Source organism: Lichenostomus cassidix, chromosome 15 (assembly GCF_008360975.1).
Source record: "Lichenostomus cassidix isolate B80296 chromosome 15, HeHo_3.0, whole genome shotgun sequence".
Classification (NCBI taxonomy): Eukaryota; Metazoa; Chordata; class Aves; order Passeriformes; family Meliphagidae; genus Lichenostomus; species Lichenostomus cassidix.
The window spans coordinates 11,842,642-11,859,219 of NC_139496.1; the positions used below are offsets into that span (position 1 = coordinate 11,842,642).

The window sequence follows — 16,578 nt, forward strand, 5'->3', positions numbered from 1 at the left end:
AAAATCGCCTTTGTGTCGACCTGAAACAGCAAATTTAGAGATTTAATTCTTTTTTTTTTTCCAACGAAGTGACACATTTCTGAGGGCTGTAGGTGAAAGAGCCTTTTGAAAAGCCCCAAATCCCTAATCTGAAGTGAAAAGTTATCACTGGAGGACCTTGGGGTGGGTGGTGACAAGCACAGGAAAGGTCCCTGCGTCAGCCAGGCTGTGGGTAAATAGGGCCGGGGAGGAGCGGCGAGGGCTGGAGCAGCCTGACGAGCCTGATAAGGCAAATCTGCGCAGCACTCGCTGCAAAAACCCACACAAAGCAAACCCAAAAGCAGAGGAACAGCTGCCGGCGAGTCCTTCATTTCTAAAGAGGAGCAAGGAGGCAAAAATAATGTGACAAAAATAATCCACTACGCAGCAGCAGAGCCCCTCGGTGCCGCCCTGCGGGGTGGGGGGGTGGAGGCTGCGATTCCCTGCTCCCCCCAGAGCCTGCTCGGTAAAACAGGGAATTTGGGCACTCCGTGAGGAGGAGAGAGCTGTGAGACCCTCCTGAGGGCAGGGTGAGGTGGGATTTTGGGAAGGAATTGTTCCCTGGGAGGGTGGGGTGGAATTCCCAGAGAAGCTTTGCTGCCCCTGGACCCCTGGAGGTGTCCAAGGCCAGGCTGGACAGGGCTTGGAGCAACCTGGGACAGTGGAATTGTGTCCCTGCCCATGGGAATGAGATGAGATTTAATCTCCCTTCCCACCCAACCCATCCCTTGATTCCACATCCCAGCTTCTTCCAGCCTGGATGGAGCACAAAGAGCAAGGAGAAGGTGACAATGTGGAAAGCAAATCCAAGCCCCAAAATACTCACAGCCCAGCAAAATACTACCACTAACAACAAAAAACCTGAATAACATTCATCTCTAAATCCTCCCCGTTTGGCTCATTCCATCCGTGGATCTCTCTCAGCCCAGCTCCCCCCAAAAAAAAGGGAGACAAACAAGAACTCATTAGACAAAGCTGTGGGATTTTCCCCCTTTTCTTCCCCAAAGCAAACAAAAAGCTCCGCTCAGCCTTCCCACCAGCTGAGGAGAAGTTTGCAGATGCTCTGCCAGGAATTTGGATTTATTCCTGGCGTGGTTTTAACGGCATATTGAAACTGCTGGAATCCCAAACCCATCCTGGTTTTGAGGTCTCCCAGTAAATTTCTCTGGATTTGCCAGGAGGAGGCAGAGGGACAAAGCCCAGCTGGATGCACCCTGCTGCCTTAGGGAAGGGATACCAAAAGAATCCCCAAAACCAAAGCCAATCCCCCAAACCTTCCAAAGCTTTGGTGCTGTTGGAGAAGGGAAGTTATCCCTGTGTTTAAAACCTGGAGGATTTCCCCCTCTGGATACACCCCGAGGGTGATGGTAACTCCACCAAGGGTGGAATTGCTGCCCAGAAATCCCAGGTTGGCTGCTTTGGGGGGTTAAAGATGTTTTCCTCCAGCCAGATAAATACTAGGCAGGGAAAGGATTCCTGATCCCTGGAAATGTCCAAGGCCAGGCTGGACAGGGCTTGGAGCAGCCTGGGATAGTGGAAGGTGGGTGGAATGGGATGAGATTTAAGATCTCTCCCACCCCAAACCATCCCACGATTCCTTGCTGGGCACACACAGATCCCAATCTCACCCGTCCGACTGGATTCCATCCAGTTTGCATTGGGAGGAGGTGAAATCCTGGGAAATCCTGTCTCTCCATGCCAGGAAAACACTGCAGGGGCCCCACCTGTTTTGATTTCCAGGCTTCCCTTGCACCTCAACACCCTGCAGCTCTCGGGGATGCCTCACTCCAGGCTGGATCCTGGGAAAAGCCTGGGAAGGAGGATGGAGACCCACAATCTGGACAGACCCAGCCCCAGAATATTTTCTGGATCAGGATGGGATAATCAGAAACAGAAAGGGGGAGAGGTGCTTGGGAGACCAGGAGAGCTGGCATCCAAACCACTCTTTCTTTAAAAAAAATATTTTATTTTATTTTAGCAATGTTATTATTTTATTTTATTTTATTTTATTTTATTTTATTTTATTTTATTTTATTTTATTTTATTTATTTTATTTTTAGCAATGTTATTTTCCCCTCCTCATCCGAGGGTGTTTTGCAGCAGGAGCAGCTGATGGGCTGGAAAAAGGCTGGGAGTTGGGAGCAGGAGGTGCCCATCCATGCAGCCCCAGGGAGGGATTGGAGGCTAAAAACACAGTAAACAGGAAAAACAACCTCACAAATCACCAGGCCACCTTGGGCCAGGGGAGCACTGCCCCATGAAAGGCTGGAAAATAACCAATTCCTCCCCAGTTCCCATTTTAAAAAAGGGAAAATTAAGGCACAGAAAGGAGCAGGGTCAGCCAGCAGGTTTGCAGCTCCCCCAGGGCCAAATTTCAAAGGGAAAAATAAAAATTTCCAAGCATTTTCCCTTTTTTTTTTCCTCACCTCTCTGCCGGACGGGAGACAGGGCTCAGGGCTTTCATGGGACCACCAGGAATTCCTGGAGCAGGGAAAGGCTGGAAAACTCTCACCCCGAGACAGAAATAACTCTGAGTCTGAGGCTCCGAGAGAAAGACCAGGAAGGAAAGAAACAAACCCTGAACACGAGCAAGATCAAGCAAGAAAGGAGCTGCTGCAAAATTCTGCATCTCTCCCTGCTCCCTGGGGCTGCACGGAGCATTTCCAACCCCACTCTGCTCCCTGGGGAGGCTTCTCATCAAGAGGAAAACCTGGGAAGTTTGGGGACACCTGCAAGGTGATGGGGGGAAGGAGGGGTGTGGAAGGGCAGAGAGTGGGATTGCAGTGCTGCATGGCTGGGATGGGGACTGGGAGTGTGGGAGCACTGAATCCAGGGGGATCCCAGCCCAGGAAGGACATGGAGCTGCTGGAGGAATCCAGAGGAGGCCATGGAGATGCTCCAAGGATGCTCTAGAGCTGGGGGTGTTCATCTGGAGAAGAGAAGCTCCAGGGAGAGCTCAGAGCTCCTTCCAGTGCCTAAAGGAGCTCCAGGAGAGCTGGAGAGGGACTTGGGACAAGGGATGGAGGGACAGGACACAGGGAATGGCTTCCCACTGCCAGAGGGCAGGGATGGATGGGATATTGGGAAGGAATTGTCCCTGTAAGGCTGCAATCCAACTGCCCCACAAAGGAATCGCTGCCTCTCCTAGTCTGATTTTCCCTCTTCCCCCTTCCCTCTCCAGCATTCTGCTGCTTCCCAAAGAAACCTCTGCCTCCTTCTCCAGATTTTGGGGTGATAACACAACCTCAGCTGTGTTTTCCTTGCTCTCAGGGTGCTATCAGCACCCTGCAGGAAAGGCCAGGGCAGCCTCTGACCCCAAACTGCTCTCAGGGGGCTGCAGGAAGGAGCCCCAAAAACCAGAGCTTCCCAACCCTTCCCCACAACCTCAGACAGCCTCCCCATCCCCTTCTCCCTCGCTCTCTCTTTATTTTTCCTCCTTCCCCCCCTCTCTCCCCGACCTCTTATTCCCAGTGGCCGAGAACATTTAGTCTGGCCGGGAAAAGGAAATCTCATTACAGAATTATGGTTCATTTAGCAGGTCCCACTGGAAGCCCTGCAATAACCACTGCCTTCCTAACAGGATTAGCCAGCGTCTGAACCTCCCGCTCCCCCTGCAGCCACCTCCCTGCCCAAAACCCCCAAAAAAAACCCCAGAAAACCCTAAGCAGACATGGAAAAACATGATCTAGGTGGATGCAGGGAAGGGAAGATTGAGGGGAGCTAAGGTGGAGGATTTGTTGATGTGAAGGTGGGCATTGCCAGGGGAGGTTTGAAAGAGTTATCCCAGAGTTATCCCAGAGTTGTTATCCCAGAATTATCCCAGAGTTATCCCAGAATTGTTATCCCAGAGTTATCCCAGAGTTGTTATCCCAGAGTTATCCCAGAGTTGTTATTTCAGAATTATTCCAGAGTTATCCCAGAGTTGTTATCCCAGAATTATCCCAGAGTTATCCCAGAGTTGTTATCCCAGAATTATCCCAGAGTTATCCCAGAGTTGTTATCCCAGAATTATCCCAGCTTCTCCAGCTGCAAATCCCACTTGGCTTTGCTGTCTTGGCCTCTCCCAGCCTGCCTGTTCTCCCCCAGAGCTGGAAATTGGGAATATTAATGTCAGAAGCAGCCTGGATGCCACAAGTCCTGCTGAAGCTGAGGTTTGCCATTCCCTGCCTGCTGCTCCTGGCAGTATCCAGGTGCTCCTGGAAGCTGCTTGAGGCTTCTCCTGGTGTCAGGCTTGGAGTCTCTGATTTTTGGTTGGAAACAGGAAGAGAATTCCTAGGATCAGCTCTTGTTAAGAGGGTGGGAAATATAATCCAGAGAAGGTGAAGAAGATAAAAAAGGCAAATTATATGAGGCCAGCAGAACAGCCCAGACCTTCAGAGAGGCTGAAATCTCCCTGCTCCTCCCATCCCCATCCCCACTTAGCACCAGGAAAAGGGGGTGAAAGAGCAGAAAATGGGGTGTAGAATGTGTGAAAACACCCCTGGGACCTTCCTGCTCTCTGCACCATCCCTCCCTGGGATCTTCCCACAATCTTCCCCCTCAGGAGATCCCCAGGAGATCCATGACCACGGTGGGTCATCTCTGCCTCATCCTGACAAATCCAGACAAATTTAATAGACATCAAAACCAGGATGGGAAAAGGGTGGCTGGAGTGTGTGGGATACCAGCAGGGAGCTGGGCTTTGGGCTGATTTGGATGGGGAGGTGACACAAACGCTGTCCCCAGGCTGAGGGTGGCACACCCAGCCTGGAGCTGGCTCTGGGCCTGGCCCCGGGCAGGGGAGGAAAATATGGAAACACGGAAAATGTTCTGCCTGCAACAACTGCTGGAATTGTCTCAGCAGCAGCATCCCTGCAGGTGTTCTGGCAAAGGAGGAGCTGCAAACAGGAGCAGGATCTGCCTGCCCTCGGAGCAGAGAGAGGTTTCATCAAAAGGAATGGGAATAATCCTGTTAAAATAGGGAATTTTTGGACCAAGTTTGCCAGGACTGGGCTCTCATCACTGCCTTGCTCCATCTCTGCTGACCACACCGATTTTCATGGGGAAAGGAGGATTTATTTCCTCCACCCCTTTGTCTGTCAGAGCCCCAGGAAAGCCAAACCCTGTGGGGTCACTCTGGGAATGTCCCATTGTGGGAATTCTCCATGGAGCAGCCTCAGGATCAGGGGGGACTCATTTAAGGTGTTCAGGGATGAATCCACACCTGCAGGGAGACTCTTCCCACATCCCACATTTTTATCCAAGCTCATTCCCCACTGTGCCCTCGAGGGGCCCATGCTGTCAGGTTGGGGGATAACATCATTAACACTCACTCACTAATTGGAAACTGGGACAGGCTGAGGCCCAAGGATTGCCACAGACTGCAAAAATGCATCCAAAGCGATTTATGAACGAGATCCAACCCCCCAAATGTGCCTCGGGATAATCCTGCAGCACACACAGAGCGTGATCTATGCATGAGAATAATGAATAGTCATCACCAGTAAAACACAAGGTGTGTGCTCAGCACGGGGTGGTTCTGTTTTGGGGTAGGTGACTCTGGGATGGAGGGCAGTGTTAATCACAATTGGGTTAAAATTCATCCTGGAGGGTTCATCCCTGGGCTGAGAGCTGCTCTGGGCTCCCTCAGCTCCAAGGTGCCATCAGATTCCTCTCCCTGCAGGGATTCCAGAGCCTGGCCTGGGATTCCCACTCTGCTCCACCTTCTGTTCCACCCCAAGCAGCTCCCTAAGTTTGCAGACTGGGGGGAATCATCATGGAACAATTTCTGGGGGACATCTACCCCATTCCACCCAGGGAGCAGCGACTCCATTTCCCCCTGCAATTGCTGCCCTGTTAAACCTTCTGCTAAAATGGGACTTGACTTCCCAATTTTCCCTAATTTGACCACGCCAGCCAGGTCCCCTGGAGCTCCACGAGGATCATGCAGGAGCCCTGGGAGCTGCTGGAGCCCCACAGCACCAGGAGCTCCCGGTCTTCACTCCCACCTCAGACGTTCTGAACGAGCTGGGCACTGCTGAGCCACATCATCAGGAGCCAACAACAGGCCAGGGTGGGTTGTTTGTCTCGGGGATGAGCCCTGCAGCTCCCACGCTGCTCCAGCAGAGGTTTGCCATCGCTAACAAGGCTCTGTCTGGAGCTGCAGGGATGCAATAGCCCCGGAATGGCTGCTCAGGGAGCTGTGTGGGCAGGGGTTAAGTGCTGGGGGCAGCAGGCAGAGGGGTTTGTGCTCCCAGGGTGACAGGGACATCCTCAGGAGGGCACTGGGGATCTCACCAAAAGGCCTAAGGTGAAGACTGTGGGAAGAGAGGAGGGAGGGAGGATGCAGAGAGCAGGGGAAGTTCCCCTCATGGGCACTCTGTACTTCGCTTTGCAGCATCTCCTGAAGCCCAGAGCTGAGGCCAAAAGGTGTTCAAGGAAACACAGGGACGATGATCCTGCCTGGAGGGTGCAAATCCCTGCTCCAGACCTTCCAGGGCATCCTCTCTGGGAAGGGAGGGCAGACGAGCTCTGTCCAGCCGCGGGGATGGGCAGGGAAGGGGCAGCCAGAGCTCCAGGACAAGGGTCTCACTCCCTCACCCCACAAATCCCTGCTGTCCCTGTCCCCTTGGCTTTGGGAAGGGATTTTATCCCCTTTCCCCAGAGCTGGGAATGCCCTGCCTCCCCCTGGCCCCTCTGCAGGGACCATTCCCACCACACCTCCACGGGCAGAACGGGAATGTCACTGGGAGGACTGGGAATGGACAAATCTGACCTTCCAGCAGGGTACAACCACCCAAAACATCACCCACGGTGGGGAAAAGGACACAGGGCTGGCTGACCCCAAGTGTCCCCGCAGCTTCCCCCGCGCCCTTTTCCCATTTCCCCTCTCTCCTTGTTTGTTTATTTGGCCATCCGAGCCTCCAGCAGCAGCAGCAGCAGGGTCTGGCAGCCCAAAACTCCCCCTGGGGAAGAAGTTCTGGCATCCAGCGGCCGAGTCAGGAGACTCTGGAAAGTTGCTCCGAGCCTGTCTCATCTCAGGGCTTGACATATCACCGCTGCCCATTTCCCTTCCCAAGGAAATCTGATTTGTTCCAAAGTTTATAGTTTCAGTGACCTAATCCCAGCATAGTTGTTCCTGTTTCCCTTTAATTTACTGCCGCAGCTTGTATTAATTGATGGATTGCAGAGGGTTTGAGCCAAGCTAATTGTTTTAGGAACTGAAAAAAAAAAAAAAAAAGGAGAGAGAAAGGGAGATGTGAGGTCCCTTAGTGGATTAGGGAGGGATTTGGAGGGGGAAGCAGCAGCCACCGGGAGAAAGCTCCAAACAGGAGCTCTGTCTGGAGAGGTGGAGAATCTCCAGAGCAACCAGAAATAACTTCCCTGGGATGACCTTGGAGTGGGAGAGGAGGGTTGGGATGGTTCCTGTGCTTCCCTGCTCTGGCTCTGCCCTCACCTGAGCTGCTCCTGTCCTGGGGTGATGGTGGCACCAGGGGTGTTCCCTGAGCCCAGGGAAAAGGGAAATGTCACCTGTCATCCAGCAGGGATGAGCCAGGGAAAAGGGAAATGTCCTCCATCATCCAGCAGGGATGAGCCAGGGAAGCACAGGCTGCTCAGCTTGGCCGAGGAGCTGATGGAGCAAATCCTGCTGGAAGCTGTTGCCACCCGTGATGGATGTGGAAGTCACTGGGAGGTGCCAGCAGGGATTTGTCAGGGGTAAATCACAGCCAGTGGAGCTGATCTCCTGCCGGGAGAGGGGACTGTGGATCAGGAAGAGCAGCTTGAGCTGTGTGACCTCACTTCTGCAAGGCCTTGGACTGTGTCCTGTAGTGTCATGGAATGGAGTCATGGGATGGATTGGGAAGGACATTTAGAGGTCTATTCTAACCTCCTCTCATGGGCAGGGACACCTTCCACTGTCCCAGGCTGCTCCAAGCCCTGTCCCACCTGGCCTTGGACACTGCCAGGGATCCAGGGACAGCCACATCTCACCACCCTCATCCTAAAAACCTTCCTTGTATCACATCCAAATCCATCCTGTCCCTGTTTAAAACTGGGGGATGTGACCTGGATGCAACCCCACGGAATCCTGGGGTAGGGCAGGAGGTGGGATCTCCTCTGCCCTCCCTCCTCTCCCTGCCCCCATCGCTGCCATCCCTCCTCCATCTCCCCTGGGAAAACCACGGCGGGAGCAAAGCCCAGCCCTCTCCAGGCAGCACCTCAGGGCCAGAGGAGAACCCTTGTGGGATGGGGGGCACGGAGGGGACACCCCAGGAGGAAATCCCAGCTCCCTCGAGACCCCAACACCCTCTGAACGACAGCATCACCGCAGCTTTAAAGTTTTCCAGGCAAGAAACTCTCTCCTTGTTGTTTCCCTGGCTGAACCCCCCCCGTTCTCCATAAATCAGCCCAGGCTCTTTCAGCACCGCTCTCGCAGAGAGGTTGATTTATTCAGGAGCGACACAGGGAGTTTCCAGATTCACACTAATTGCTCTCCCAAATTACTTAATAGTTGAAATTGCAGTCCTCTCTTTGGAAATCATCTCAGACAGCTCAATAAAAAACTATCAGCGCAGAGACAACTGCAAATTGATAAAGTCTTTGAGACGAGGGTAATATCATTGTTGTCTGGCAAATTTATTCATCTGAAACCCAAACGAGGAGGATAAACAGCCTCGCTCGGCGAGGAAGACACCGCCCGCTACCGAGTTGCTCAATTTGCTCTTCCAGAGCTGCTCTGATTACTCGGAGAGAGGAGAGGCAGAACGGCTGAGACCAGGCAGCCACCGCATCGCCTGCGAATAAATCGCTCCAGCCTCTCCCTCGCCGAGGAGAAACGGAATTTAAAAGAAATATTATAATAATGATTATAATAATAACAACACGAGTGTTTGTGCTGGTTCTGGCGGGAGGCACGGGCTGCTGCTCCCCGCGGAGGGGAGTGGATTGGGGAGCTGGCTGGTGGCCACAGAGCTCCCGCTGGCTTGAAATTGTCACCCAGGAGGGAAGGGGAAAACTTGTTTCATTTTGGCCGCTGCCCAATTTCCCGGGCGCTCCGGGGGCGGGAGGGGAGGGAGGGCAGAGGGGAGGCTGCGGCAGGGCTGGGGGGGCGCAGGGAGAGCCGGGGGTGCGGGGGGCTCCTCTCGGGGCACAACCCCGGCGGGGAGGCTGCAGAGGGGCAGCACCGAGCGAGTGCTGTGGGTGCCGAGGAAGCACCGGGGGGATTTGGGGGGATTTTGGGGGACGCTGCCCGGGACAGCGACACTGGGAGCGTCGCCTCTGCCGTGCAGCGTTTGGGGCTCTCCCATTCTGGGAGCATCTCCTGTGCCGGTTCAGGGGCAGTCTGGGGTCAGGATGGAGCTCAGCACGTCACCCCGCATGCTGACATCCCCCTGGCCACGCTGTTCCATCCATGGCACAGCCACTGCCCTCCTGGGGCCAAAGAAGTTGCGATTTGCTCTGGTTTGAAATGCATTTCTGGAAGGGTTGGCAGGAGGGGGATGGGGGAGCAGGGTCCTTGTTCAGACCCACAAACTCCCTCCACACCTCCAAACGCCAGCACGGGGCATCACACCCTGAACAGCAACGAGAAACTCCTCGGCAGGCTGGGCGCGGGGCTTAAATGGCAAACGTAGGACGAAGAGCGCCCCAAAACCCCCCGGCTTTTCCCCTGAGAGCAGCGTGGGAGCGAGGGGGTTACGAGGAGCCGCTGCCCAGCACGGTGCCAGCAGCCACAGGGATCTGAGAGGCAGCCCGGCCGATGGCTGCCATCTGCTCCTGGCACCTCGTGTCACTGCCGGAGCCCGACAGCGCACGGGAGCGGCCAGAAAACAATCCCAAACCCCAGCCTGCCCCAAAGCGGCCCCGGACCCGCGAGTCCCCGCCGGGGAAACCGGGACAGCGAGCGGGGAGATGCCACGGCAGCTGCGACAGGGCCGGGCGGGGACACGCGGTGACACATCCGAGCTGCTGGAGCCCTCGGGGGTGTTCGAAGAGCTGCCAAAGCCTCCCAGCAGGGCCGGGTCCCCCCGGCCTTTGTGGGGTGGCTGCGGACAGGGGGGGTGGGGAGAGCTCTGTGAGGTCCCCAAGCAGCCTCCCCCAGTTCTGGCACCCAAGGGTGCCCCGACGGCATCGATTCCCTGCGGAAAGCCCAGCGCCGAGCGATGCCCTCGCGTCCCGAGGAGCTGCGGCAGGGAGCGGTGAGGTGGCAGCGCCACGCTAAAGGACACCCGAGCGGCCAGCCGCGGGGCACGGCTCTGTGCCACCCCAGCCGCGGGGAAGAGCAGCGCTGGGATCATCCCAACCCAGCGGGAAGGAATCCGAGCGAGCCGGGCAGGCAACTAAAGCGAGGAGAGGGCGAGCGGCGACACCGAGCCCCGGCTGCCACGTCCGGGTGACCTCGGAGCCGCGGGGGAGAGCGGCCGCGTTTCCTGACCCACATCCCAAGCCGCCCCCCGGGGCTCGGGGAAAGAAAAAACCCTTGAAAAAAATCAATAAAAAGAAGTCTCATTCATCATTCAGCCTCTGTTTGTTTTCTGCACTCCGCTAAGCTCAAACAAGCAAAACAGATTAGCTGGGCTCATTTGTTTCCTACTTAATTACACCTCTTCGGTGCTGATGTAATATTTCAAGATTTGGGTTGCTAAGGCTGAAAATCCACCTGCCCCACTCCCACACCCACCTTGGCTTTTCATTGCCATCATGAAAAAGCCCAGATGGGGATTTTTTTTCCGAAAAAACTCCTCTAATTATTGAGGAATTCAAGGCTCTGAATGCAGAAGCTGCCAGCGAGCGCTCAGGTTGTCAGAAGCAGATGGACGCCAGCTCCAGCTTTTGATCACAGGCTCGGAACCCCTCCCCAAAAAAACAGGGAGAAGGGGGGGAAGGACCCCGCATCTGCGGCGGCACACGGCCGCGGATAACTTTAGTCATTCCCCCTCCCTCTCCAGGATTGCTTTGGCATCAATAGGACTTCCCAGGAAGCCGGAGCAGCTGCGGTGCCGACGCAGTTTGCAGGATGAGCTCCGTGCTGGAGGAAGGAGCGCACCGCCTCCCCGCTGGAGATGCTTCCCTTCCCTTCCCCTCTGGGCGCTTTTCCTTCTCCCCATCCCCACAGCCGCTCCTCTGCACCCCACGCCTCTCCACGAGCCAAAATCCGCGGTGGTTTAGCCAAGGCAGAGCGCGGCCCTGCCGGCCCGAGGTGCGGAGGAGAAGCTAAAGGTGCTCCAGGTGTTGCAAGGTGCACCTGGAGGGGGTTTTAAGGCTGTCAGAGCCTAACAAAGTCCTGCAGAGCGCAGCTAGGAGGGAAGTGCAGACCTGCTCCGGGTGCTGATGGCATCCCCAGCCCACCCTGCCAAGGCCAAAGGCGTGTCCCAGGGCAGAGGGTTGGGGATCAGCGACGATCCCGCTGTGATTCCCAGGCTGAGACACCAGCCGGGGCAGAGCAAACCCCCAGGATCCCATCCCGAGCAAACCACTCCTGCAAAACTGCGACTCCCACCTCGGTGAGAGCCACAGGCATTGCCACCCTCCGGGCCACCCCCCCGGGATGTCCCCGCCGCCGCCGCCAGCCTTACTTGTGTCCGGAGAGAGCCGCGGAGAGGCCACCGAGCACGGCGCCCCGCTCGCCCCCGCCGCCTGGCCGGAGCCCCGCTCCCCCCGCCCCGGGCTGCGGGTCCCGAAAGGAAGAGCAAACAAAAGGCACACACCGAGGCCATGGCTCGTCCAGAGCCGGGGAAGGAGGCGCTGGGCAGCGGCAGGAAAAGGGCTCAGCCGGCGCTGGAGCTGCGGGAGGGCTGCGTGAGCCGTGCCCAGCCGGCTGCGCGCTCCCCGCCGCCTTTCCCACGGTGGCATTGCCCTTTGGCGGGGCCAGCACCGTCCTTGTCCCCTCGCCAGCTCAGCTCCAGGACTCACCCTGCTCAGCAGCCCATGCAGGACATCCCCTGCGGCTCGCCGGGGCTGGGATGGGGGGAGATTCCTCGTGGTTTCGGGGTGACCGAAATGCCCGCCGGGCACCTGGCAGCGGCCGCAGCCCCCGGAGCCGCCGGGGCTGACGGAGGAGTTGGGTTATTCAGTAACTTTTAATCTCTGCCGGCTGGAAGTTGCTCCACGCCTGCCTAACCACAGCTTTCAGCTGATTTTCGGGCGTTTAGCGGGGGCTGTGTCTCCCTTGGTGGGGTTGGGGAGGAAGGAGAGGGTGGGAGAAAACTCCGGGGTTGAGTTCCGAACATCACGGGAAAAGCAGGAAGAGTCTGCAGCCCCTGAAGGGGATCAGGACCTTCCCCTCCACAAAAGGCTTTTCCCAAAGGTGCAGAGCCAGGAAAAGCACCCCACAGCTGGGCCAGGCAAGGCTCCTTTTGCCCTAAACCCCAGGAATTTTATCCCTCTCCAAGGAAAGGTTTGGTTTTTAACCCACTCGCCGAGGAGAACGCAAGGAGCTCCTGTCCTTGGCGCAGCAGTGGGGTTTTGTTTGAGGTTGATCAGGAGATATCGGGGCTTTCCGGGCGGTTTGAAGGGTTTTCCATTGATTTTTCTCAGCTCCAAAGGGAGGGAGAGCACTAAGGCACGTCCAGGCTCCTCACCACGACCTCAGCCCCCGGGTGCTGCAGTCAGGCGTGCCCCGGCAATTAGGATGCATCCAAGGGCTGCTGCGTTAATTAAAGGAGTCCTTGGAGATTAAATCATCCCCAGGGATCTCGTTGTCCCTGTCCCCTCCAAACGTCCCATCCAGCAGGACAAGCTGCACCTCAACTCAGCATCAGTTTCGGCTGCAAAGCCTCTGAATGTCCCCAGAAACAATTTTCTTTAAATTTAAGAGATTTTATCACCTTTAGAGTCCTGAGCAGGGAGAAATGAGCTTGACCCACCTATTGCACCAACACAGACGTGGCTCACTCGCACAAAAGCCTCAGTTTAACTCCAAGGAGCCCAACAAAATAAAATAAAAATAGTTTTTGATGTCACATCGCTACTGTCAACACCTCCAGAGCAGGACCTGCTGCACTTCACACGATCCTTGCCATCCCCAGGTGACTCGGATGCAGCTCACGAGAGCAGGAACCCTGCGTGCCCTCGCTCCAAACTCCACTTTTATCCATCTGGGAGCCATTTAATCCAGCACTTTCCTTTCCCAGAGCCAGAATCCATCCCTGCTCTTCTGCCCCAAGGTCGTTTAACCAACAAATTTCCACGGGAAAGATTTTCAAGCAGCCACCTCTCGGCAGAGGCATCAGGGCAGCTCAGTGGTTCTGAACCCCCAGCTGTGGTTTCCCAATCCCAGATTCCCAAGATCCATCCTCAGACACTACCAGATTCATGGAAATGAGGGTTGGAAAAGGTGCTGTGACTGATGGACAGGCCATTTCCCCATTTTTATAATCGACTTTGTCATTCAGAGAAGGGGCTTGGACATCTCCAGCAGCACAGGAGGAAGCCGTGGATGGATGGATGGATGGATGGATGGATGGATGGATACCCTGGATGGAGCTGCAGCCAGGCAGGAGCATGCAGCTCCCACCAGGGAAACTGCTCTTTTAGCAGCTTCCCAAATATTTGAAGGCATATTTGCCTTTCCCACCTCATTCCCATGACAAGAGCAGTGTTTGGATCCACAGCAATTCCCTTCTCCCTTCAGGAGCAGAGCACAACCTTCCCAGCCACTCATGCCCCAGATTTCCCCACAATAGGCACCCCAGAGCACGACATCCCATCCAGCGCCATCCCAACCCCCTGGCACACGGATCCAGCGCGGAGCATCTCCCCCAGCCCCAGCACAGCCCAGATCCTGCTCACCGCTGCATCCAGGGAGGCCTCAGTGCTGTTTCCCAGGAAAAGCAGCCCAGGGTGCCCCGCGGGAGGTGTGGGAGCAGCTCCCGGGCCGTGGTATTTAAGGTGTGGGATGGAGCAGGGATAATGAGGCCATCAATCCATTTGCCTCCGCGCCTCGGGCAGGTTTGCTCCGAGCCAAGCCCGGGGGTAGGAGCTGGGGAAAGCCACTGGGGGTGTCTGCCCAGCCATGGAGCCAGGAATTGCCACTGCCAGAACCGAGGAGTTCCCACTGCCAGAACTGAGGAATTCCCACTGCCAGAACTGAGGAATTCCCACTGCCAGAACTGAGGAATTCCCACTGCCAGAACTGAGGAATTCCCACTGCCAAAACCAAGTAAATCCCACTGCCAGAACCAAGGAATTCCCACTGCCAAAACCAAATAAATCCCAGTGTCAGACCCTTCCCCTTCCCCTTCCCAGCTCTCCAGAGCCTCCCTGCATCGCTGTGGATGCATGAGATCCATGATGTGCAGCCTGCAACACCAATGCAGAGCCATTCCCGCATGGTTCAGCTGCTCCCAAAGCATGGATGCACTGCTGGAAATGCAGAATGAACCAGGAAACAGCCAAATGTTTCGGATTTCGGGCTCAGGGTCTGATCCCCACGTGGGAGGGATAATTCCAGCAGCAAACCCCCCCATGGAAGGGGTAAACAGGGTGCTGGAATTGGGGATGGATGGAGCAAAAAGCTGGGAATACGAGTTAAGGAAGGGTAAATCCCAAAAGAGAGCTTGGCCATGTGGAGGAAGGACCCATGGTGCTGAGCGTTGTCACCCATGGGATTTACAGGACCAAAAATATCTGAAACCCAATCCAGGGACATCAATCCCAGCGTTGCCATCCAGGGGGGTGGCTGTCCCCTCCTGCAGCCCCCCAGCCACGAGAGGCTGTTGGTGCAGTGTCACCAGACACAGAGGGACAGCAGGGCCACAAGTGCCACAGCAGCCAGCAAACCAACCTCTGGAAAAACCTCCCGGGAAAAACAGGTATTCCTGGAGGGAGATTTTGCTGCACAAATCCCGCCGGGAGCTCCCAGCACTGCAGCACGGCTGGGGGTGATTTGGTGCAGAAAGAGTTGGAAAAAACAGGAAAAATGGTCTGCAGTCCCTGCCAGCAGCATCCCAGTGCTCCCAGACTGTGATCCCACATGGAATCACATCCAGCTCGGGATGGTGCCCGATGGCTGTGGGGCTGAGCTGTCCCCACGGAACCTGCTGGCCAAAAAGGATGGGAGGAGAGGCTGGAGGCTCATCCACAGTGCCTGGCACCTTCCACGATGCTGGGATGTGTCTCTCCACCAGCTGGAAGTGGGGCCATGGAGCCAGGGGGTACCACGGAGCTCCATCCCTACCCCATGGCTGTCCCTAAAATGGGGGCACAGAGATTTCCTCATGCTCTCCAGAGACCCTGGGTGACATCTGGCACGCTGAGGTCACCCACACCCTGGTGGGCCAATTCTCCTCTGGGGCAGCTTCTCCCCTCCAGGTGCCCAGCCCAACCCCTGAGTGTGGGATTATTTTCCTTCAGCATCACAAACCCTTCCTCACCCCACAGGGACCTCACAGCACACCCAGGGTGCCCTGAACCCCCACCCACCCCTCAATCCAGGCACGGAAATCCACCCAGTCCCCCCAAAAAGCAAGGAATAAATAAATATCTGCAGGGCACAGGAAAAAAATCCAGCCAGTTTTTCTACCTGGTGCTGCCCAGGGCTCGTCTCGACTCTTTGGAGGAGGGCGCAGGTGCAGAGTTTGGGATAAAAAGTTGGGAACTGGGGATCACTCCTCCTTCCCAGAGCTGCCAGGAGGGAAGAGTCCTCCTCTGGCAGCCCGGCAGGAGCTCAGCAGTGTCTGCGGGGCTCAGGTTTCTGTCCCCGACGGCAGCGTAAAAATAGAGGTGAGGAAAGAATCTGCTGAGCAATGGGACAGCAGGAGCGGGGGGACACAGAGCAGGGCAGCCCCTTCCCGGCAGGTGGGGGGAGATGATGGAAGCCCCCGGGGGACGTTTCCTGGCTGGAATTAATCCCTCCGGGTCTCTCGGCCAGGGGGGATCAGCTCCGCGCTGGCTCACAGCGACAATCCTGTCACAGGCCGGGTGGCCACGGCGCAAGTGGCCAATTAGCCCCGGCTAGGGCAGCCGCAGCCTCCCCGGGGCTCTCCCTGGGGCTCTCCCGGGCTGTCCCAGCGTGTCCCCCTCGGGGAGACAGCCCTAAATGACCTAATCAAGCCCTAAAAGAGAGCTGGAGCTTTCCTTTTCCCCCGGGCCGGGCTGGGGTGGCTGCGGGGGGCTCAGCCCACCCCAGGCCCCCCCGACAGCTCCAGCCCTGCGCTCCTCGCGGCTCCTGAGAAAGGCCAGCCGAGCCTGGGGAGGAAACATAAATCAGAGCAGCGAACAATGTCCCATTGTGGGGCTGTGCCGGCCTGGGCAGGACCGGCACGGGCAGGATGCTCCGGGCTGGGGCAGGGATTCTGTGGGATGGCCGCCAGTCCGGCTCCGAGCTGTGCCTTCACCTGTGGGTTCCCCGCTCTGCCCTCCCCGGGACCCCCCGGCGCCGGGCTGGGGCTGGCCGAGGCTGTTCTGACTCGCCACCCCGGCTCGGCCCCTCGCCAGCCTTTCTCTGTCCCGTTCCTGCTGATCCGGAGCCGAAAGGGGAGCCCGGAGCTGTCGCGGCGCCTGGGGCTGGCCCTGCGGGGACAGCGCTGGTCCCACGGTGAGCAGAGCCTTGTGGCCACCGGCCAGGTCTGACCGCCGCAC

The 16,578-nt window shown here is 56.7% G+C and overlaps 1 protein-coding gene across 4 annotated transcripts in view; it reads right to left on the reverse strand.

Moving 5' to 3' along the window:
* Nucleotides 1–15,651, reverse strand: part of NOS1 (nitric oxide synthase 1) — a 74,220-nt gene extending 58,569 nt beyond the window's left edge. Inside the window, exon 1 of one of the 4 annotated variants that reach the window (XM_085076169.1) lies at nt 15,521–15,651. The gene's annotated coding sequence lies outside the window, so the exon portion shown is untranslated. The other 3 variants (XM_085076172.1, XM_085076171.1, XM_085076170.1) reach the window with 3 other exon arrangements.
* Between the last annotated feature and the right edge of the window lie 927 nt (nt 15,652–16,578).